The 24,312-nt window shown below is 35.9% G+C and overlaps 1 protein-coding gene and 1 pseudogene across 2 annotated transcripts in view; one reads left to right on the forward strand and one right to left on the reverse strand.

Moving 5' to 3' along the window:
* PBX3 (PBX homeobox 3) overlaps nucleotides 1-24,312 on the reverse strand; it is a 193,622-nt gene that overhangs the window by 153,557 nt on the left and 15,753 nt on the right. The gene's annotated exons all lie outside the window — the stretch shown is intronic.
* Nucleotides 16,947-17,176, forward strand: LOC141571240 (small ribosomal subunit protein uS14 pseudogene; annotated as a pseudogene).

Here is a 24,312-nt window from a genome sequence, read left to right on the forward strand (position 1 = left end):
GCAGTGAACTTAATACGTGCCAAGTCCAGTTTCTAATTTTGATCTGACCTATTCCCACATTAACCCATATTTCCACTACTTATTACTAATTGTATAACCACAAATAACAGAAAACAGACATGTAGAACATTACAAAGCACAAACTAGACTTTGCAGCTTAAGAGTCACGGCTGACATTAAGTAAACACAATTCAGATTCTTAGTCTATCATACTGAAAAAGGCTCAAAATAGTGAAGATACAAGCTTTTGACAACTGTTCACTATATGTACAACTGCCATGTTCTTATATCTCTCAGATCATAACTCAAATACAATGCTTAAAAGTGATAGCACTTCAACAAATCATTTTTAATTGCTTTGGACTTCATATATTAAAGGTTTACTTTACATTTTTTAAATTTATTTTTAAATTTTCCACTAGGAATTAAAATGGAAATTGTAATGCTCTGAATGACCTATATTCTCAGTGTCGATGACAGTGAAATAATTCCACTGGTTAAAGCCCTCCATTAACAACTATGGGATCTGATATATGGGTTTCTTTACATCCAATAAGGCACCATCAGAAATCACTGCAGTTTCTATGGTGTATATGATTGTTCGACTGAGTAAATACCAGATTCTGAGGACCCACAGATTTAGTAAAACTGGAATCATTTATTTTACTGGTTAACTCTAAAGCATATGCTTTCAACAGAAAGAATACAACAGCAGTAAAATACTGGTAAAACCTCTTTTACTAAATTCTGAATCTAAATGTTTTTTTTGCTGCCAAATCATTCTCTGAAAGGTATGAAGATATACCAGCTAGGTGCTATATGTGAAAACATTACAAATCAAAAGAACAACATGGATATTTCCTCTTTGTTAAGATACTAATATCTTACTATAGCACAATACACCTCGAAATACATTTCAATCCTGCACAGGTTTTTACTGGGACCATACCAAAAGGGTTTCCATTAACGAGTAACAATCGTCTAGAAAATGCTTCTGGAGCATGGGCACAAAGAATAGAATTATAACGGGGCTCATATATATAAGGGCTATGGCAATGTAGCAATATTACAAGGCTTCCTTTAGAATGAGGATAAAGCCAGTGGCTGCTGTTTGTACACTACCATTAGTAAAAGACTGTTCTGCCGGAGGCAGAAAAGTTGGTAAGTGAATGCATCAATACTGAATTCAGTCAGTGTTGCCTTCAAAATGTAATGGCTCATTCAGTGCAAACATTAGGAAGAGACTAATGGAAGGGTTCCCTAGCCAGCTAGATTGAACACAACATGAGGTCCTCCCTTGGTATACACATTGAACAGTGTTTAATTCTGCCTTCTGGTTGCCCAACTTGGCTGTCTTTGGAATGAAGGGGGAATGGGGAAGAAACTGAGTTTTGCTTTATGTTTATCAACCTATGGAGCTGTTGAAAAAAAAATAGCCATGAGGCTTCTACTTCCTCTTTACAGTCCACACACAAACCTGGCAAAAGGAATAAATGGGTAATTATAATAGTCCAGGGTACTTGTTATTTTATCTTCAGAATCTTTTTTCTTATAAATTGAAAATAGTGACATAGGGAAAGCTAAAAGATAATGTCTCACAGAACTATATACGGTGTCATTTAATAATAGAAACTAAGCACTATCTAAACTCAGATTTCTGATTTTTTTTTTCCCTTTCACCTACCTCAGGTCATGAAAGATTTTTAATTCTAAAATTTCAACGTTGCTCAAAGAGGCCATCTGGCGTATTACTGTGTACTTCTCAAACTCTATCGTGTATATAATCATCTGAAAATCTTATTAAAACACAATTTCTGATTCAGTAAGTCTGGAGTGGGGCATGACAATTTACGGTTCTAATAAACTCTCAGGTGATGGTCTTACTGCCAGTCCGCATTACAGTTTTGAGTCTCACTGAGTCTCGCAAACAAAGGAGTAGAAAATAAGGTTTTTCTTGTCCATCCACTCCCACATTTCCCAATTTAAAAATTTTTTCTAGTAATTTCTACAGGTTTTAATTTCCACATTTGTAAAATGAAGAATTCATGTAATCAGGCTTTTGCAAGAAAGCATTATATTGGTAAGAAAGCAGCAAGTACAAGCCTTATGATAATAAGATTAAAAACGTTATCACAAATTGAAGTTGGGGATAGAGTACATGAAAGTTTATTATACTATTTTCTCTAGTGTGTATGTTTTTAAATCTTCATAATAGAAAGCTTTTTAAAATTTCCTTTGAAATTTTAAGAATTGTTTCATTTTATGTATAATTATTTTAACATATTGGATTAAAATTTTTTTAATTCATCCAATTTGCAAACAATACCTTTGATAAGGAACTAAAATCCAATATATATAAAGAACTCATACAACTCAAAAAAAAAAAAAAATGGGCAGAGGAGTTGAACAATTACTTTTCCCAAGAATACAAATGGCCAACAGACATACGAAAAGATTCTCAACTTCACTACAAGGGAAATGTAAATCAAAACCACAATGAGATACCACCTCACATCTGTTAGAATGGCTATTATCAATAAGACAAGAAATAACAAGGGTTGGAGAGGATGTGGAGAAAATGAATCCTCGGACATTGCTGGTGGGAATGTAAACTGCTACAGCCACTATGGAAAACACTATGGAAGTTCTTCAAAAAAATTAAGTAGAGCTACTATATGACCCAGCAATCCTTCTTCTGGATTTCTACCAGAAAAATTTGAAAACATTTATTTGTAAAGATACATGAGCCCCTATGTTCATTACAACATTATTCACGATAGCCAAGTCACAGACACAGCCTAAGTGACCTTCGATGGACGACTGGGTAAAGAAGATGTGGTATATATACACAATGGAATACTACTCATCCATAAGAAAGGTGCCATTTCTGACATGAAATACTGCCAATACTGCCAACATGGATAGATCTTGAGAGTTATCTTGCTAAGAGAAATAAGTCAGACTGAAAAGAACAAGATCCATACGATTTCACTCATATGTGGGATTTAAACAGAAAACAAAGAAACAAAACAAACCCATAGACACAGACATGATTATGAGGAGGGGGTGGGGGAGGATAAAGAGGGTAAGGGGGTCAAATATGTGGTGAAGGTAGGAAACTAGACTAGAACACACAATGCAGTATACGGATGATGTACCATGTTTCCCCGAAAATAAGACCTAGCCAGACAATCAGCTCTAATGCGTCTTTTGGAGCAAAAATTAATAGAAGACCCAGTATTATATTATATTATTATATATTATACCCAGTCTTATAGTAAAATAAGACCGGATTTTATGTCAATTTTTCCTTCCAAAAGATGCATTAGAGCTGATTGTCCGGCTAGGTCTTTTTTTCGGGGAAACACGGTATAATTGTACACTTGAAACATATTGCTATTAACCAATGTCACCTTAATACATTTTTAAAAAATAAATTGTATTGGGGAATATTGGGGAACAGTGTGTTTCTCCAGGGCCCATCAGCTCCAAGTCGTTGTCTTTCAATCTAGTTGTGGAGGGCACTGGGAACTATAAGCTGAGGCTGAGCTTTGAAGTCTGGACCTAAAGTGAACACTGGAGTGCCAAACTGCCTGGCTCCTCCAATCAGAGAACTAAGAAACTCTCAATCCAAGGGGATTGTGCTATTTCACTGATCTCCACTAGCTCGATGGAGCCTATATTCTGGCCACTTGCTACACCGCCATTGTCATCTCCGTTCATCTCCCCCACAATTCTCATTCTAACTACCTAGGGAAGTTATTATTCTTCAAAACACTATACCCTGAAGGATTTATTCCATTGTAAATGCTGTTTCCTCTGCCAAAGATATCTTCCTTATCCTTCTTCTGCCATTTAGACTCTTATCTGTTCTTTGTGAACCAGTTCAAAATAAACCTTTGTTTTTTTAATTTTTATTGGGGAATAATGGGGTACATTGTGTTTTTCCAGGGCTCATCAGCTCCAAGTCCAGTGGCCGTTTTCAATCTTAGTTGCAGGGGGCGCAGCTCACCATCCCATGTGGGAATCGAACCGGCAACCTTGTTGTTAAGAGCTCGCGCTCTAACCAACTGAGCCATCCGGTCGCCCCCAAAATCTACCTTCTTTGTGAAGCCTTTCCTGACATCTTTAGGCAGTCAGTTACTCCCTCCTTCTTACTCCTACAGTATTTTTTGCATACCTATTAGAACAGGGTTCTAATAGAATAGTCTACAAATTCAATCATGTACCCCCAATATATGTATATTTGTTTAATTTATAGACATAATGTGCATATCCTACTAGCTTAGCTAATATCTGAACACAATATACAATTAGGATGAGGTTCATTGTTACAACAGTGATAAATTATAAAATACAAAATTAAAATTTGTAAGATTTATTTATAATTAAATTATAAAGAATTGGTCTCTGTAATTTTAGTATTTTTGCTTTCTGTCAAACATTATAGATCATAATTATTTTTCCTCATACACAGCTAAGAGCTTAGACCAAAAGTAGAAATATCAGTTCTACCACTTTCTTAACATACAATTGTATTATTCCTTATTTTAACCCACGTTTTTCTTTGCAGATGTTTCTTAGATAACTTGTATGTTTTGCAAGCATTAATTTAGTTAAATCTAGATAACATAATAAAAACTCCCAACTAGGCATACAAACTGGCAATACAGAAGCAAATTTGAAACTCCCAATGAACACTGTAAGTAATAAAAAAGCTTCCTTCTAACACACAAGCCACCAATGTCAATTCCTATTTTAAACACTAGTAAAGTTTAAGCTTATTTTTTAGGAATGTATATATCAGAATAGCCACCTCAGGAAGGGATTTCACAACATCTATGACAGCTGATGATGTGTAACCTAGGATCCAGTATGGTAGGCAGCCTCTAAGAAGGCCTCCAGTGGCCTCACCTCCTACTATTACTTATGTAATCTCTTCCCCTTGAGTGTAGACTGGATTCCCTCCAACCGAACAGAATATGGCAGAAGTGATAGAATTCCAAGATTAGGCTACAGATACACTGTGGCTTCCACATTGGGTTCACTCTCTCAATCACTCCCTCATTCACTCTGTGGGAAGCCAGCTGCCATATTTTGAGCTGCCCTACAGAGACACCATAGGGAAGAACTGATGTCTCTGGTCAACAGCCATGTGAGTGAGCAGGGAGGCAAACTGTCCCCCAAGTGAGCCTTGAGATGACTGCAAACCCACTGTAATCTTATGAGACTCTAACCCTAAGGCACCCAGTTAAGCTGTGCCTAGATGCTTAATCCACAGGAACTGTGAGATGGTAAATATTTGCTGTTTTAAGCTGCTAAATTTTGGGGTGATTTCTTATGCAGCAATTGATAACTGCTCAAAAAGATGTGGACTGTAACATTTATAACAGCATTTCATAATATGAAAAATTAGAGGGAGCCGGCCCGGTGGCTCAGGTGGTTAGAGCTCTGTGTTCCTAACTCCGAAGGCTGCCGGTTCGAATCCCACATGAGCCAGTGGGCTCTCAACCACAAAGTTGCCGGTTCGACTCCTCGACTCCCTCAAGGGATGGTGGGCTCCACTCCCTGCAACTAAGATTGAACACGGCACCTTGAGCTGAGCTCCCGGATGGCTCAGTTGGTTGAAGTGCGTCCTCTCAACCACAAGGTTGCCAGTTTGACTCCCACAAGGGATGGTGGGCTGTGCCCCCTGCAACTAACAACAGCTCTAGACCTGGAGCTGAGCTGCACCCTCCACAACTAAGACTGAAAGGACAACAACTTGAAGCTGAAAGGTACCATCCACAACTAAGATTGAAAGGACAACAACTTGACTTGGAAAAAAGTCCTAGAAGTACACACTGTTCCCCAATAAAGTCCTGTTCCCCTTCCCCAATAAAATCTTTTAAAAAAAAGAAAATTAGAGCCATTTAAACATCCACCACTGGGAAAATTAAAGCTCCTAGAATAGTCAAATAATAGAATATACAGCAGGAAAAATAAATTTGAGCTAAATGTATCAATGTTGAAAACTCTTAAAATCAATGTTGAGTGGGGAAAAAAGCAAACTGCAGAAAGGTAAGAATAGTATGAAAATATTTTATAAGGTTCAAGACATGAAACCAAAAATTCATATGAATGCTGAACAAACTCAGTGTAGGATGAAGGAGAAATAGTGAGATGGGATTAGGGAAGGATACACAGAAGCTTCTATTGCATCTATAATATTTTATTTCTTAAACTACATGCCATATACATGAATATTTGGATGTTATCTATACTTTTTATGTTGTCTGACATCTTTTGCATTAAAAAGTTATAAAGAAAGTACATATATAGAAATGGGTAAGTTTAAGTAGAAGTTTTCATGGTTTCTTGCCCATTCCAATGGATTTTGGAATATATCCCACAAGACCACTATTCTACCATTTAGCGCAGTATATCAATGATCTCTTTAGATATTTGTCTCCTCCCCTACACTGTGAGCAACTTCAAGTCCCAGAAAAAGCATTCAGTGAATGTTTGCAGAATAAATTAATGGTATGAACAGTGCTTAGATAGGTTTCATTTTCCTAACTTAATATCTGCTTATTTCCAAATAAACTGACCATAGCTTGATCTCCATAGGAAACAACTAATTATCTAAGAAAAATTAACTTGGCAAGGCTGCATCCACTGTTGTTCATTAACTAATATTAATAATCATCCACATTCATTAAAAATGTTGGCCCAAGACTCAGTCTTCCTCTCTATCCCAAGACATGCCATTAGGCTGGCTTCAGAGAACATATAAGAAATTCAACCAACATTTTAGTCTTACAATTCTTTGACCTCCTTCAAATCAATAACACTTACCTCCATTTCACTTTGACTCACCAACTCCCCAGGATACATCCTAGACTTTATCATTCATCACCTAGAACCGCTCAACCTCTGGAGTAAAATTCAAATGTCTCATTCTATGATCACAGCCTCTTATACTGCCTCACACTCCTTCCCTCCCACTCCACCTGTTCCTCAATCTAATTGAGCCAACCAATCCTCACGTCCCTCCATTTTCTCATTATTAAGAACTGCCTTAGCTATCTTACCTATCCACAATGGATTATATGGTCGAATATCTTAACTATTCTTGCAGTAGAGCCTTATAATCCGCTTCACCCCTATTCTTTTCTCCCATCTGTCAAGAAAACCCCCAAGCATATACTAATGTTATAATCTGTGTTAACTTGCTGGGGAAATCACACGTGGTCATCCTAGTATCATTTCAATTATCAGCCTCCAACCTCAGCTGAGCCTTCAACCTAACAATCAGTTCTTTTTCTTATCCTTGGCCAGCTCACTCTTACATTCTCTTCAGGAATTATTCCAGACCTTCATCATTCCCCTCAAACTCTACTTCACTACAGTCTACCTAACAGATGATCTTTCCTACTTCATCCAAAAAAAAAAATTAGTCCATGAAGTATACTTTCCTTCAGCTTTCCAATTCCCACTTACAAATTTCTCAAAATCCTTATTCACCTCTCATCTTATCTCCAGACTTAAAAATGCAATGCCCACCACGTAATGAAAGTCAGCTCCTTCTATGCTCTTAACTCTATTCACCTGTACTCTTCTAACAGCCTTCTCCATCCATCATTCATGCCTCTTCTACTCTTTCCTCTGCTCAGGTCCTCCTACCACTCCAACCTAGTATGTTCAAATCCTGTGTAAACTTAAAAGAAAAAGAAAAACTTCAACCTTGCATCACCTTCTAGTTACCATTCAGTTCCTCTCCTCTTTCATTCAAATGTCACCATTCTACTGAAACAATTTATAATAAGGACACCTTACGTCAGTTTCATCTTCCTGGAGAAGTTTCATCTTCACATTGGAAATCATTCTCCTCTACCTTCTTAGCTTTCAGTCTACACTACCCAGTCTCCTGGTTTTCCTTGTACTTTGTTACCATTAGTTCTCTGCCTCCCCTGTGGTCTCCTCTAGTGACATTCCCTGGGATCCTCCCAATGATCTTATCCACCCCTGTATTTTCCACAACAAGCGGATGAATTCCCAATCTTTATCTAAAGCTCACATCTCCTCCTTAAGAAAGACTCAAACTCCTATCTAACTACCTGTGCAACACGTACACTGGGCCTTCCCATGGGCACCACAAACTCAGCACACTCAAAAATTATCTCTCTTACAAGAGTGAAATTAGCAGAAAAGAGTAGGAAGTTCCATGGGCCAGTCCCTCACAGAAACATTGAAAAGCCAAGCAAAAACTCAGAATCAAGTTTTTCAGAACTCTGTAAATAGTCAAAGGTTTACAGCAAACAAGTAAATACTGAATCAAAAATAGGTAACTTTAAAACAGTAGCAAAGATTCATGTCATTTTTACTTTCCCTGTCCAATCTCCCAACCTGGCTCAGCGGTAGCCTCAAACACAGCTGCCAACATCCCTAGTGTTGAAATCGAAATTATCCCTGGTTCTGGAAAGAGGAGAGCAGACCCTTTTCTCAGAAAATAGTGTTTGTTTTGACTTGTCTGGAACTGCCTGAAGGACTGACATAAGATGCTTATCTCTTTCACCACTTAACTCACTCAAAGTGCAAAAGAAGTTATTCCTAAAAAAAAAAAAAAAAAAAAGACAAGAAAATTATATATAACGAAGAGGAAAAACCTGTTGCCAGCTAGGGCAAAATGTTATAACAGAGGCAAACAATGGAACAATGAGAAAAAAGGCCAGGAAGACAGTTTCTTGGGAAATTAGAGCATTGAACAGCACCACATATACTACAGAATTTAGAAAGTCATGTGAATGCTCAGGGCAGCACACGAGTTATGAGACCTGAGAATAACCTGAGCTTTCACCTCTAGTTGATTTCTAGTCTCAGCTCAAGCAGGAAGTAAAACCTAAGGCACAGGTGCAAATGGAGTAGCTAATAGATGAAGGGATGCCCCCCTAAAAAGACAATTAGCAAACACTGGAAAATACAACTAAAATGAAAAATTCACATGAGGGTTTCAAAAGCACACTTCAGAAACATAAGAAAGAATCATGAACTTGAAGACAGGTCAATTGAAATTGTCTACTCTAAGAAGAAAAAAGAAAGAAGAAAGAAGAAAACGAAAAAAGCCTACTGACACCTATGACCCCACCAAGCATACCAACATACATAATCGGAGTCCCAGAAAGAGAAGACAGATGGAAAGGGACAGAAAAAAATATTTGAAAAAAATAATGGCTGAAAACTTCCAAAATTTGACAAAAGACGTTAACCTATACACCCAAGTTCAATAAGCTCCCAGAAAGATAAACACAGAGATCCACACTGAGACACATTATATCAAACAGATGAAAGACAAAGAGAGATCCTCACAGTAGCAAAAAGAAGCAACTCATTACATACAAGGAATTCTCGATAAGATTAACAGCGAAATTCTCATCAGAAACCAAGAAGGCTGGCTAGAAGTGCAATGACATATTTAAAGTGCTGAAGGGGAAAAAGTACCAACTAAGAATTCTGTATCTGGTAAAATTATCCTTCAAAAATGAAAAAGAAATTAAGGCATTCCAAAGCAAATAAAAGAGGGACTTCGTTGTTAGTAAACCTGACCACAAGAAATGTTACACAGAGTCCTTCAGGCTGAAAGGAAAGGATACTCAACAGTAACTTGAAGCCATATGAAGAAATAAAGAATTTCAATAAAGGTAACCTCATAGGTATATATAAAGGCCAATGCTACTGTATTTCGGTTTGTAACTCCTCTTTGTGTTTCCTATATAATTTAAAAGACAAATGGATTAAAAATTAGAAATCTGTTTTAATGAGCACACAATGTATAAAGATGTAATTTACAACAATCACAACATAAAGAAGGGAGATGGAGTTACAAAGGAGTAGAATTTTTGTATGCCATTGAAGCGAAATTGACATCAATTTAAACCACATTGTTGTAAATTGAGGATATTATTTGTAATCCTAATGGTAACCACTTAACAAAATATCTAAAATACATACACAAAAGGAATGAGAAGAGTCAAAATAATACACTACAAAAAATCAACAGACAACAAAGGAAGGAGATAATGGAATGAGGAACAAAAATGTGTTCAGACATACTTAAGAAAACACACTATACCAAAACTTACAAGATATAACAAAAGCAGAGCTCAGAGGGAATATGGGTATAGCTATAAATGCCTACATCAAAAGAGAACAAAGATCAATAACCTAACTTTATCCCTTAAGGAACTACAGAAAGAACAAATGAAACCTAATGCTAGCAGAAAGAAATGATAAAGGTTAGAGTAGAGATTGAAAAATGAAGAATAGAAAAACAATAGAATCAATGAAACCCAATTTTGGTTCTTTGAAAATATCAACAAAATTGACAAACTTTAGCTAGACTAAAACCAGAGTTAAGACTCAAATAACTAAAACCAGAAATAAAGGTGGGAACATTACTACTAACCTTACAGAAATACAAAGGATTAATGTACACCAAAAAAATTTAGATTATCTTGAAGTAATGAGCAAATTTCTTGAAAGACACAAATTATCTAAACTAACTCAAGAAGAAATAGAAAATCTGACTAAATTTATAACAAGTGAAGGGATTAATAAGTAACCAAAAATCTTCCAACAAAGAAAAGGCCAGAACAAGATGGCTTCACTGGTGAATTTTACCAAATGTTTAAAAAAGAATTAACACCAATTCTTCTCAAACTCCTACAAAAAATAGGAAGGGACACTTCTAATTCATTCTTTGAGGCAAGTATAATTATGATACCAAAGGCAGATAAAGTTACCACAAGAAAACTACAAACCAATATCCTTTGTGAATGCAGATGCAAAAACCCCAACAAAATACTAGCAAACCAAACCCAAAAGCATTTTAAAAGAATTATACACCACGACCAAATGGGATTTATCTCAAGAATGCAAGGATGGGTCAACATACAAAAATCAATCAATGTAATATACCACATTCATAGAACGAGTAAAAAACAAAAACAAAACCCTACATGATCATCTCAATTAATTAAAAAAAAGCATTTGACAAAATCCAATAGCCTTTCATTAAAAAATTTAAAAACCAGAACGAACTAGGTATAGAAGAAAACTTCCTCAACATAAAGGGCATTTATGAAAAACCAACAACCAACATAATACTCAATGGTAAAAGACTGAAAGCTTTCCCTCAAACATCAAGAACAAGACAAGGATGCCCATTTTCACCATGGTTATTCAGTAGTTTGCCTGAAGTTGTAGTCAGGTCAATGAGGTAAGGGAAAAAAAAAGGGCATCCAAATTGGAAAGGAAGAAGTAAAACTATCTCTATTTTCACATTAAATGATGCTATGTATGGAAAATTCCAAAGAATCCACAAATAAAACTAGCGCCAATAAAAAAACTCAACAAAATCAACACACAAAAATCAGCTGTTTCTATACACCAGCAATACATAATCCATAAATAAAATTAAAAGAAAACATCCCATTTACAATAGCATTCAAAAGAATAATATACCTAGAAATAAATTTAGACAAGAAGGTGAAAAGTATACTGAAAACTACAAAACATTGCTGAAAGAAATTAGATTTAAATAAATGGAAAGACATCCCATATCCATGGATTGGGAAACTTAATATTGTTAAGATGGCAATACTATGCAAAGCAACATACAAATTCAATACTACCCCTATCATCAATTTTTGGAAAAAGGGTAGTCAATCCTCAAATTCATATGGACTCTCAAGGGGGCTTGAATAGTCAAAACAATTTGAAAAAGAAGAATGAAGTTAAAGAACTTTCACTTTCCAATTTCAAAACTTACTGCAAAACTATAGTAATCAAAAGAGCACACTAATGGAATAAGGACAGACATACAGATCAATGGAATAGAATTCAGAGTCCAGAAATAAACCCATATACCTATAGCCAAATGATTTTTGACAAGGGTACCAAGACCATTCCATGCAGAAAGAACAGTCTCTTCAACAAATGATGCTGGGACAATTGGATATCCATATCCAAAAAATGAAGTTGGACCACTACCTCACACCATATACAAAGATTAACTCAAATGGATGAACCACCTAAATATAAAGCCTAAACACAATAAAAGTCTTAGAAGAAAATACAGTAGTCTTCATGACCTTTGATTTGGCAATGAAGTCTTAGATGTGACACCAAAAACGCAAACAACAAAAATTGATAAATTGGATTTCATCAAAATTAAAAAGTTGTACACATCAAAGAACACTTCCAAGAACGTGACACAAAAAGCTACAGAATACATTTGCAGGAGAAAATGTTTCCAAATCATAATTCGATAAGAGTCCAGTATCCAGAGTATATTAAGAAAACTCTTGGGCCGGCCCTATGGCTCAGGTAGTTGGAGCGCCCGCCAAGGATGCCGGTTCGATTCCCACATGAGCCAATGAGCTGCGCCCTCTATAGCTAAGATTGTGAACAACAGCTCTCCCTGGAGCTGGGCTGCGATGAGCAGCCAGAGGTCGGGGTGAGTGGCTGTGTGCTGCCGTGGGCTACTGTGTGCTGCCATGAGCGGCCGACCAGCAACAACCAGGAGGAGCGCAAGGCTCATAATACCAGCATGGGACCCCTGTGTCCTACACAACTAGACTAAGAAACAACGGCTTGAAATGGGGGGGGGGGGGGGAGGGAGAAGAGGCAGAAGAAGGAGGGGAAAAAAAAAACCTCTTACAATTCAACAACAAAGACAATCCAATTCAAAATGGGAAAGGGATTTGAAAATACATTTCTCCAAAGAGGATATACAAATAGCCAACAAGCACATGAAAAGATTCTCAACATCAGCAGTCACCAGGGAAATGCAAATCAAAAACCCAATGAGATGCGATTTAACATCCACTAGAATGGCTATAATTTTTTTTAATGGAAAATTACAAGTGTTGGTGGGAAACTGGAACCCCCATACACTGCTGGTGGGAATGTAAAGTAATACACTCACTGTAGAAAGTAGTTTGCTGCTTCCTCAAAAAGTTAAACATAAAATTATCACGTGATCTAGCAATTCTACTCCTAGGTATATACCCAAAAGAACTGAAAACATGAGTACAACAAAATACTTTCCCACAAATGTTCACAATATTCACAATAGCCAAAAATTGGAAACAACCCCAAGTGTCATCAACTGATGAATGAATAAACAAATTGTGGTTATCCACAGAATAGGATATTACAGCTATAAAAAGGAATGAAGTAGTGATACATGCTGCAACATGGAAGAACTCTGAAAACACTGTTAAGTAAAAGAAGCCTGTCAGTCACAAAGGACCCCACCGTGTAACTCCATTTATATGAAATATCCAGAATAGGTAAATCCAGAGACCCAAAGCAGACTGGTGGCTGCCATGGGTAGAGGAGAGGGAGTAACAGGGAGTGACTGCTTAATAGATAGATACAGGGGTGTCTTTTGAGGTGATGAAAATGTTTTGGAACTAGAGAGAATTAATTGGTTGTTTGCACAACATTGTGAACGTACTAAATGTCACCAAACTGTACACTTTAAAATGGTTTCTTTTATGTTACGTGAATTTCACCTAAAGAGATTTTTTAAAAAAACTCATCTCCTCAAGCAAATGGAACAAGTATACAATGCTGGTATGAATATAAATTAGCACAAGCACTTTGGAAAATAATTTGACATTATCTACTAAAGTTGATAATGAATATATCCTATGACCCCTGCAATTCTAATCTGTCTTTCTCAGTTGATGACAACTACTCACCTGGTCACCTACGTGTATACTAGAAACTAACAGCCTTGTTTTCTCCTTCTCCCTCACATATTACATACATTCAATGATGAACAAATTGACATTGAGTGTTTTCTACTATGTGCTAGGAGACACAATGATGAACAAAACACAGTATTTCTGCCCTCACAGGGTCACAATTTATTGGAGGCAATATAAAACTAAATACTACATAATTAAAAAATACAATGTCATAACCACAGTAAGAAGGAAAAAAACAGGATGCTATATTGGAGGACATACGATAAGCAACTAACAACACAGACTTGAGGAAGGTCCAAAAGGTTTCCTGAAAGAAGGACATTGAGGCTAAGATCTTAAAAATAGATAGGAGAAGTCAGTCAAGTGAAGGGAAGCAAAAAAAAATTCTAATTAATCACCTAATCCTTTTCTTTTTCAGTTTTTTTTAAAAACCATTGTTCCTTCTTTTTAATCCCTATTATTACTCATTACAAGTACACATCATCACTGACCTACAAAAGCCTCCTAACCAGTATATTCCTTACAACACTTTCCATAGTGAACTATGTAAAGAATCTCTGATCAGTAACTACCCAAAATACTGAATAAAGACCCTCCTCCCCCACACAGCATGAGCCTCATTTATATGACCCTTGCCTGTCTCATCTCCTGCCTCCTCTTACCTAACTTGATGATTCAGTTTATAAGTATCCATAAATATCACTCTATTTCTCACCAGCAAGCATTTTCTTTGTATCTCTAATGCCTCATACTTGTATTACTGACATAGTGAGTCCTCAGTACACGTTTCTTGAAGAAATAAATGAACAGATTAAGTAACAGCAATAGCTGTGATTAATAAGCAACTGTGATATACGAACCAGACACATTAGGTACTATATACATATTCACCTCTAATTCTCACAACAACTTTGAAAGCTAGGTATTAGTGGCCTCATATCAGGGAAAAGGTCACTAAGGCGCAGGAAAAATAGGTAACTTGCCAAGGTTACAAATCAATTAAGTAGCATTTCCAGAAGCTGGACTCAAGATTTGTTGTATTCCAAAACCAGTACTGTCACACTGCATCAAGCTGCTTCCCAAACGACTCTTAAATATTGTCTCCATTTTTAAAAAAAGTCTCTCTTAAAATATTAACACATTTTATTATTTATAAACTACCTTCCCCAAAGTGAACATCAATTAGAACTTTCTGCCTCTGTGTTAAGATGTGCCAAATGTTGCTTCAGGAGTACTAACTCAGTTCCCCAAACAAAGAAGTGACAGAGAACTAATGGTTATTAATAGCCTAATCATTCCAATAACACAATGCCTGTCAATCATCTATCTAAAATGGCAAAGAAAAGTAAATTTTTTATTTTGTATGACAAGGTTAAAAATCATCTTACTATTCCTTAATTCTTCAGGTAATATGTATTTTTATTGCTAGAGAGTGAAATTAAAAACACATACTCCTTGTCACAAACATGTAACTGTCCTCAGGAGGCAGATGATTAAGATCCACTTTGAATTAGGCAGCACATGCTTTATGTACTAAGAGGCTAATGGTTCATTTCTCATGTATCTACCACCTACCTTCCCCCCCCCCCCCCGCGGTATAACACCCATTGTACAAGCAGACAAAACGTGATCTTGGTATCACACTAGGCCTTTCCTGGTTACCCAGTCTGCTAGGATGAAGGCCTCCCACACTTGCATTCCTCTCCCCCAAATAAAACATTTTCCAAGGAATTAAGCCCCAGAAGGATTAAAAACTCAAATTGTTTTGAATGCAAAGGCGAACGAAACAATGCTAAAAGAGTTTTAAACATCAAATGGAAAAGATAAAAACTAGCTAGAAAACAAGAAAGGAAAACTAGTATTCAGTACCTATTACCTGTACATATCAGTCACTGTACTAGATATTTTCAAATGAACTATTTCATTTCATAGTAGGTCATTAACGTTGCTTAAATAACTGAGAAAAAATATTATTTTACACCCAATTTTGCTAAAATTAGTCCTGAGAGGGAAGGTAACATGTAAAGAAAGTAGCCTTGCTTGTTGTTCATCCATTATTTGCCCCATTTTAAATGGGATTTTTCTATTAATCTTTGACAAGCCATGAAATTTTATATTTTCACCATGACCAACCCATGAAATTTACCAACTTTGTGCATGATTCATACCAGGTCATAGTTATAATGTCTGCTATGCATTTTAGCTAAATAACCATTGAAACTTCTCCCCTTGGACAGAATGAAAAATCTGCCTATAATTAAAGTAGGAATTGTTAACTACAAGCAGTTAAAAGTTTACAGCATTGTTTGACAGTTGCAAAGATAAGCCAGTAAAAAGCCTGAGATGCTGTGTCTACCTGTACTTCCCACACATTTGAACAATAGTGTGATATCTTTTAGCATCATAAAATCAATCTCAGATTAGGTAATGAAATATGCACCAGCCTTTTCCCAGAACCTTTGACAAATCACACACAATCCTAAATCTTCATAAATCACGATTAAAGACAAGTATATCATCACCAACGCATATATCTTCCCAAGCCTGACCCAGAGACTAATGAGAAAAGGCCTAGACTATCTCATCTGATTAATTAATTCAAAATGTCTGCTGTTATTCAAATGTGAGGCTGGTATTATTTGAATAACACTTGACAGCAGTGCCTGAAGATATCATTTCTGATTTGTGAAGCCGCTGCTGCATAACTGATGATAGTTTATGAAAATGTTCCAAAGAAGCTGCTTTTCTTGGCACAACTGTGAAAGATTTGCCAAAGAGGTGGTTCTTTTCTTTTTTTGTCAGTAGTTGATGTTGCTAATGTTGTCAAATATTTCCAAAATACATAGTCTCTGGAGTCTTTTTCTCCTTAAATATTGCCACGATAGCAGCTTTTCCACTTTCCAAGTTTGATTTGCCTGAACACAAAATTACTTTACACAAGCTCTCTTTTTTAAGGATCTAAACAGCACCTTTCCAGGATTCACGAAATCCCTCCAACAAGCATTTTTTAAAAAAAAGGACTTTGACACTGTGCTGGACTGAGTATGAACCTGAGTTTGGGGGACATTTTTTTCCTTACTAAATAGTATTCCTTCCTTATAGAATGTCAGAAGGAAGATCATGACATATCTTAAGGTAATAGAAAAGTTGGGGTTTTTTTCCTTGCCTCGTTGCGTCCAAGAGAACAAGATGGGTCACTAGCAGTGCTACTGGAGCCATTCGAGAAAATTCAGCCAAGGATCTCATTCTTGCCCCATCTGCTCAAATCCGCAAGGTCTGACCCGGAAATACAGCCTCAAATGTGCAGTCAGTACGCAAAGAATGCAGGCTTCATTAAGTTGGATGACAGGAACTTCCCTGAATGGGTCATTGAAGACATCTACCCTACTGCAGAAACAATGCTAGCTCTTTGTACGTAACATAATATGACTTCAATTACGAACGGTTTAATCTCAATGTCATAGTCACATTTATAGAAATCTCCTTTTTAAAATTTACTATTATCTTCTGAGTGGATTCATCCTCAAAATTTGCGGCTTATTTTCCCCAGGTTATATAACAATACTCATGCAGAACTCTGGTGGTAAAAAAAAAGAAAAAGAAAAAGTTCTCTTTCTATTGAAAAGCAAAAATAAATATTCTCAAAAACCCTTCAAAAAAACTACAGCTATATGGTCAGAATGTAATTAATGGATCCAAGAAAACCTCAGAATCAAAATTATTTAATGTTCTGATCCACTTTTTACTTTGGAGATTTTTCAGTAGTTCATACTACACATGGCAGTATCAGGGCATACCACTGGCAGATTCTCCAATTTACAGGCCTTGATGTTGTTTCAGAACTCAAATCTTCCTTCTCTGCTATTCTAGTAAAGGGCATAAAGATTCCTCTGATAAGTTAAATACCTTGCAATGTGCTTCTCAAATTTCTTCTTCCCTGCCACTTAAAACCCCCGTGTTCTAGAAGCCTTCTCCATTAATAAGTCCTCTGCCTTTCCTCTTCTATACATTCCATCTTTCAATATTGTGAAAACAACATTAATGCTTAAAGCTTTGTGATGACAATAGCACAAATTATACCAATTTGGTTAAACAGGCCAATTCTCTTTCTAAAAACACATTTAGTTAAATATTAAAGCTGAATGAGACCTTGGAAATTGCCTAGTCCAACTCCCTTATTTGATAAATATTCACTCTGTGACTTGATCAGGAACCGGAGGAAGGTTATGAAATATCTGTATGGAATGTGTGGGATCAACCAATGTGCATTTGTTGATTTGTCACTTTGCTTTTATGTGTGCAGTCAAGACTGATAATAGGGTCGATTATCTCAAAGCTATCTTAATTTTAAGAATATTCATCAGAACATCATTACTTGTATAGGCACTTAATACTCCCAGAGGATCACAATCATGACTTAAGGATGTATTCCGTTGCCTTCAGGAATTGCCTACTAAAAACCTGTTTCTTTTCAGGTCATCTTTTCTATACAGGTATTACAGATGAAGATAAAATAATGGTCTTAGGGCAAGTTACATTTTATTTATAGTTCATTTTACATAGACTTGCAGTTCTCAAAAGGTGGCCTGTGGACCTCTGGCATTTCCTGAGACCCTTTCAGAAGCCCATAAAGTCAAACTTATTTTATTTTTACAATAGTAAGAGGTTATTGTCCTTTTCACTGTAGACATTTGCACTGATGGTGCACAAGTAAAGGCGGGTAAAGTTGCTGGGGCCTTAGCACGGAACAAGGCAGTGGCACGAAACTGTGCTAGCAGTCATTGGATTCTTTACCACTAAGTACTGAGGTTAATAATAATATTAATAACAATAAAAAGCCAGTTTCACTTCAGGATGTCCTTGATGAAACAGTAAAAATTATTCATTTAATTACACCTTGAATATCTGTCTTTTTAATATTCTGTGTGACAAAATGGGAATTACATACTAAACACAAACACTTCTGCTACATACTAAGTATGAGGAAAAGGCATTTGTATAACCGAGTTGCAAGCTCAACTAGCTGCTTAAAAAAGAATGACTGACAAACTGGTTATTTCAACTTGGATATCTAGGAGACATTTTTTAGAAAATGGACTAAATAAACCTGTTACTTCAAGGAAAACAACTATGATAAAATTTGAGCTTTCTTCAAAAAAACTAGAATTCTGAAACATGTCTCCACCCTGTGTGACAGCTTCCCGGTACTTAAAAACTTCTCTGATAAATTTGGTGGTAATACGAACAAATGTAATTTTTTATCTTACATGAGATGTGTTTATATTTAGAAGAAGGTGTAACTCGGTGAACCAATAGTTTCCAAATAACCAAGACATGGTGCTACAAAATAATGCATGAGTAGATGAGCCATTCAAACTGCAAACTAGACTAATAAAATTTAATGAATCAAAGTAGAAAAGTTTATTAATATGGTTTCAGATTCCACATTTGAACTAATCTTTAAGAAACTACCACTTGTCAAGTTTTGGTGTAATATCAAAACAGAATATCCACAATGACCTAAGAAAGCTATTAAAATAATCTTCCCATTTCCAACCATATATCATGTGAGGTCAGATGTATTTCTTCATACACATTAACCATATAACAGACTGAATCAGAAGCATATATGAGAATCCAGGTTGTCGTCTATTAAGACTGCCATTAAAGATATTTGCAAAAATTTAAATACTGCCATTCTCCTCACCATTTTGGGTATTTTTTTGAAAAATGTTTAGGATAACAAGTAAGGAGTGGATAATTACAAAAATGTTATTTATGTTAACATATAACAGGCTTATAATTTGTAAATTAGTTTAATAAATATTTTTAAATTTTGTTTAAATTTCTAATACAATATACACTGATAGATATTAAACCCACATAAACAAAAATTCTTTTAAGAATATAAAGGGACAGATTGGAGATGAAAAACTTTGAGAATCACTAACTCACCACTTAGCATTCACCAATTTCACTAGTCACTTGAAATGGTCTTTTGGTACTGCCATTGAGAAAATCTGCAACAAAATTACTTCCAATGGATTTGCATGACAAATATTTAGAAGTTGGTGTTTTTTGTTTTTGTTTTTTTTCTGTTTAAAATTGCTCTAAGGGTTATAGTCAACAAAGCAAGTGAATACAAAATATGATTCCCCAGGTTTTCCCACCTGATGAGCAACAACAGATCAGTGGCTGGTTCAAAATAGAAAGTAAATAGTTCAATAGTGACTGTAGTGCAGGTAAGTTATGTAATTAAAACTAAATCCAAAACGACCAAAAAAAAAGAGCAATTAAGTAAATGATACCTTACTATATTCTGTGTTCCCGATCATGCTAAATTTTCCCCCCCTTCTTCCACCTCCCCCCTCCCCCGCTCCGGTTTAAGCCGTTGTTTCTCAGTCTAGTTGTGTGACACAGCTCCCTGGCCCATGCTGGTACTATGAGCCTTGCGCTCCCCAGCCCACGGCAGCACTCAGAAGCCTGCGCTGCTCACGCTGGCTGCCGGCCACTCACGCAAGCCACTGATCGCTCCTGGCAGCACACAATAGCCCATGGCAGCTCATGTCCACATCTGGCTGCTCATGGCAGCCCAGTTCCAGGGAGAGCAGTTATTCACAATCTTAGCTGTAGAGGGCGCAGCTCACTGGCCCGTGTAGGAATCGAACAGGCGACCTCTGTGTTAGGCGCACTACACTCCAACCACCTGAGCCACCAGGCCAGCCCACGTTAAATTTAAAACTAGCATTCATTCAATAACTCATAATCATAGTACATTTGAACTAATCTTAGGTTAATCTTTGGACTACTCAAATACATGGGACCAATCTGTCACCTTTGAAGATAATTATTTAATTTATCATTAACTTAAACAGGGATTTTTGTACCTTATAGACAGAAAATTCAGTTATAAAACTGTACAGTCTAAAAGAATATAAATCAATCATTATGACAGAAGAACTTATTTGAGAGTCAAAATGAACAAAATATTCTGTGTCAGCAAAATGTCTCTTGTCAAAATCTACTCTTTAAAATTTCACTATAATGTACTAAAACAAATGTCCTTCCCAATTGTGTAGAGAAACAAGTCTTAAATCATCATAATTCAAAACTACTATTTGGAGACACACAAGTATTGCCTAGCTTTGAAATAGATTGCTTATTATCACACCTAGTTTTAAAGTAAAAACTTCAAAGGTGAATGATATTCAACCCCAAGCATGTTAACAGTAGTTTCACCATTGATTTTTCTCAGCATAAATATTACCATTAATGACAGTAATGGGAGAATACATATCAATTATTTTTACATATAATTTGCATATAAATTACTTAAGATCCAGGTAAGTATTATAGTTATGGCAGTTTTCTTATATTGTACATAGTTATCACAGTTAAGATAAATTTCTATATAAAGGATTAGAAGAATGTAATATCAGATTTAATATACTCAGCAGACATACTGTGTTTCCCCAAAAATAAGACCTAGCTGGCCAATCAGCTCTAGTGCATCTTTTGGAGCAAAAGTTAATATAAGACCCGGTCTAATATAATATTATACGGGGTCTTACATTAATTTTTGCTCCAAAAGACGCATTAGAGCTGATTGTCCGGCTAGGTCTTATTTTCGGCAAAACACGGTATCAGATAACTTGTAGAGAAGGCATTTACTTATTTATTTAAAAATAAGTTATTTTTAACACATGGTCTGTGTGCTAAACACACACACACACACACACACACACACACACACACACACACACACAAATGATAGCTAGACCCTGCCCTCTAGCAGCTTACAATATCCTGGAGCATGGAAACTAAAACTATTGTCCATCCATTCCTAAATGCATCTTTCTAGCATACCACTATTAACTTTGCCCAATTTTATCCAATGAACTTTAATGACCCAGAAAACATCAAGATTTTTAAATTATAATAAGCCCTTCTAAGTAAAGTAAATCTCTCATAATTCTCCCCATTAGGTCATAATTTAATACTTTCACCTTATAACCCAGATAGACCCTTCTCTTTTTCTCATAGCTTGCTACCTCAATAATCAACTCTAGATTTATGACTTTGCATATCCCACATGCATTACTTAGAAGCTTTAAAATGAACAAAAAGGTAGGGACACCTGGAAATGGTAACACAAGTCCCAAGTTTTAAAGACGAAACATTACTTTTCAGTTTGTTATGTCTAAGAATGTGCCGGTAAAAGACTTGCAATACAAATAACACACTAAAAATAAAAATTCTTAAATGCATGAAAAAACCTGGTATTATTTTACATCCATTTCCCTTCAGCTTGTTTCCTGCCCTTAAATAATGGGGGATCTCAGTTCACCAGTGACCATATTATCAAATATCAAGGAGGGTGTGGTATTTCAATTTTTACAAGAACTAATTTCTTTAAAATACAAACAACTTTAAATGTTACCTGTGAGAACCTGTGACTGGGTTCAATATCTATGAATAATCATTTCTGGAGCTTCCATTAAAAAGCTTAAGTACAGGATTATCAAATTAGACATGACTTTTATTTTATTGATTGGATTTTTTAAATGGTTAAAAATTCCACAGCCTTCACAGTAGCTGTCAAGGATCCCATGCCTGGAAAGTAGGCAGAGGTAATACACTATCTAGAACTACCAGTGCAAGAGAGGAATAGTAACTTTTCTGAATTTCTTTTTGAACTGCATATTCTAACATATAGCATTCTAAAAATATATATATAAAAACAGGCTTATGTCTACCATAACTGTCCCTGAAAAACAAACCTTTACAAATAATCAGCAAAGGCAACTCTATCTAAACAATGATTAAAACTCTAATATCTTAAGGTTCCAAGACCATTTCAGATCTTAAAATAAAAGCTTTACCTATGAAAAATGTACAGTGTATTTCTAACTAAAACTTGAAACTTTGCAAAACAGTATTTTTCTTATAGCATGTAGTTCCCCCAAAAGGCGATAAACTCTTTATTCTTGCTTTGTGCCTTAAACATAATCTGCTTTTATCCTTTAGCAAAATATGAACCAGCTACTAGGCTGACAATGCCAAGAACCATGACAAAATGGATTATTAATGAGAAACTGAACTCCAGAACTCTATTAATTTATGTCTTCCTGTCGGATCCAAAAGATATATCAGCCTTCTCACTCAAAAGAAAAAAATGCCAACACTGTACTTTGTTTTAAAGTTCTCCACAGATGAAGAATTCATTATCCAAAGTACAGTTCTGTTATTTCAGGCTTTCTTGTAGAATAAAGAATCTTTATCAAATGGCTAAGAAAGCTGCTGACAAGTGCAAGTACCTTGCAAAATATATTTACGTCAAACATTCACTGAGAAAAACCGGGGAAGGGGCGGAAAAAAGGTGAAAGCCCCTGCAAGCCCTTGCAACATTCCTGTCCCCATCCTGTCCTAGAAGTCTTTAGAAAACTAAGCCCTTTTGATTCCAGTTACATAACGGTAAACAGCATTAATACAACTGCATGTTTGTGGGCTTTTTTAATTCCTAATTACACTAATTATTCTGACATGAAGGGAAATGATCTAACAAGTGAAAAGAATGTGTTATTTCTTTATGCATAAACAACGTTTAAGTGACATAAAATATCCTTTTAAGTTTTGATTAAAAAAAATCTATCTAATCTATGCTTATCATAATATTTATTAAATAAAAAAACCAGAGAGGAAAAATTGCTATAATGTACTCTGTGTGACCTCTGCTTTCTACAGAGAATGAAAACAGCCTTTTGCTTTTCAATCCCCATCAAAGTGGAGTAAAAGAAGGGACAGCATTCCTGTGCTCACTGCCATTAATCATTGCTTTCTTCAAGCAAGTGCGTATTAATTTCTGTCATCCCAAACATCATCGAGTATTGTTACAGCACCGTTCACTCCTCATTCACCACCAGTTGTTACCAGTTTCCCTACACTGAGCAGAGACAGGGTGAATCGTGTGGATTTCAGTGTTAGAGGCCTTTATCCCTGGGGTGCTGACACCAATTAAGCCATTTCAAGAAGAAATGAGAACAGGCCCAACCCTTCCATGTAACAAGAGCTTGCACCTAGCTTTGGCAGGTTGCCATTTTCTCTGGCTTCACACTATAGAAATACTCTTCTCCACATCCTTTTGAATGATTCAGGCCGTTTACATGTAATCGGTAACAATATCTTTTTGTTCATTTCTTCACATTCCAATTTAGTGCCCAACATAACCTAAACACAGAAGACTTGGATAATCTAGATGGTAATCTAGAAAGATGAATGCTATTATTTACAGAATCATTAAATTCAGGTTAGGCAATAAAAACATATAGTCCCTTTAATCATGTGACAAATTTTTTAAAGGCATTTTAAACAAAAATTGGAGAAAATGTGAAAGCTACTGCTTTTTTCAAACTGGGTTAATTGAAGATAAAACATTTTATTCCATTAGCTCAATTTTAGCATTGCATTTGCTGAGAGAATTCATATACACAGGAATATAAACCAGATACTTCTAGTATTAATGGGAAAGTTTGTATATCCAGTTTAAAGAAGCTTA

The sequence above is a fragment of the Rhinolophus sinicus genome, chromosome 16, assembly GCF_057876585.1.
Source record: "Rhinolophus sinicus isolate RSI-liver-muscle chromosome 16, RSI-T2T, whole genome shotgun sequence".
NCBI lineage: Eukaryota > Metazoa > Chordata > Mammalia > Chiroptera > Rhinolophidae > Rhinolophus > Rhinolophus sinicus.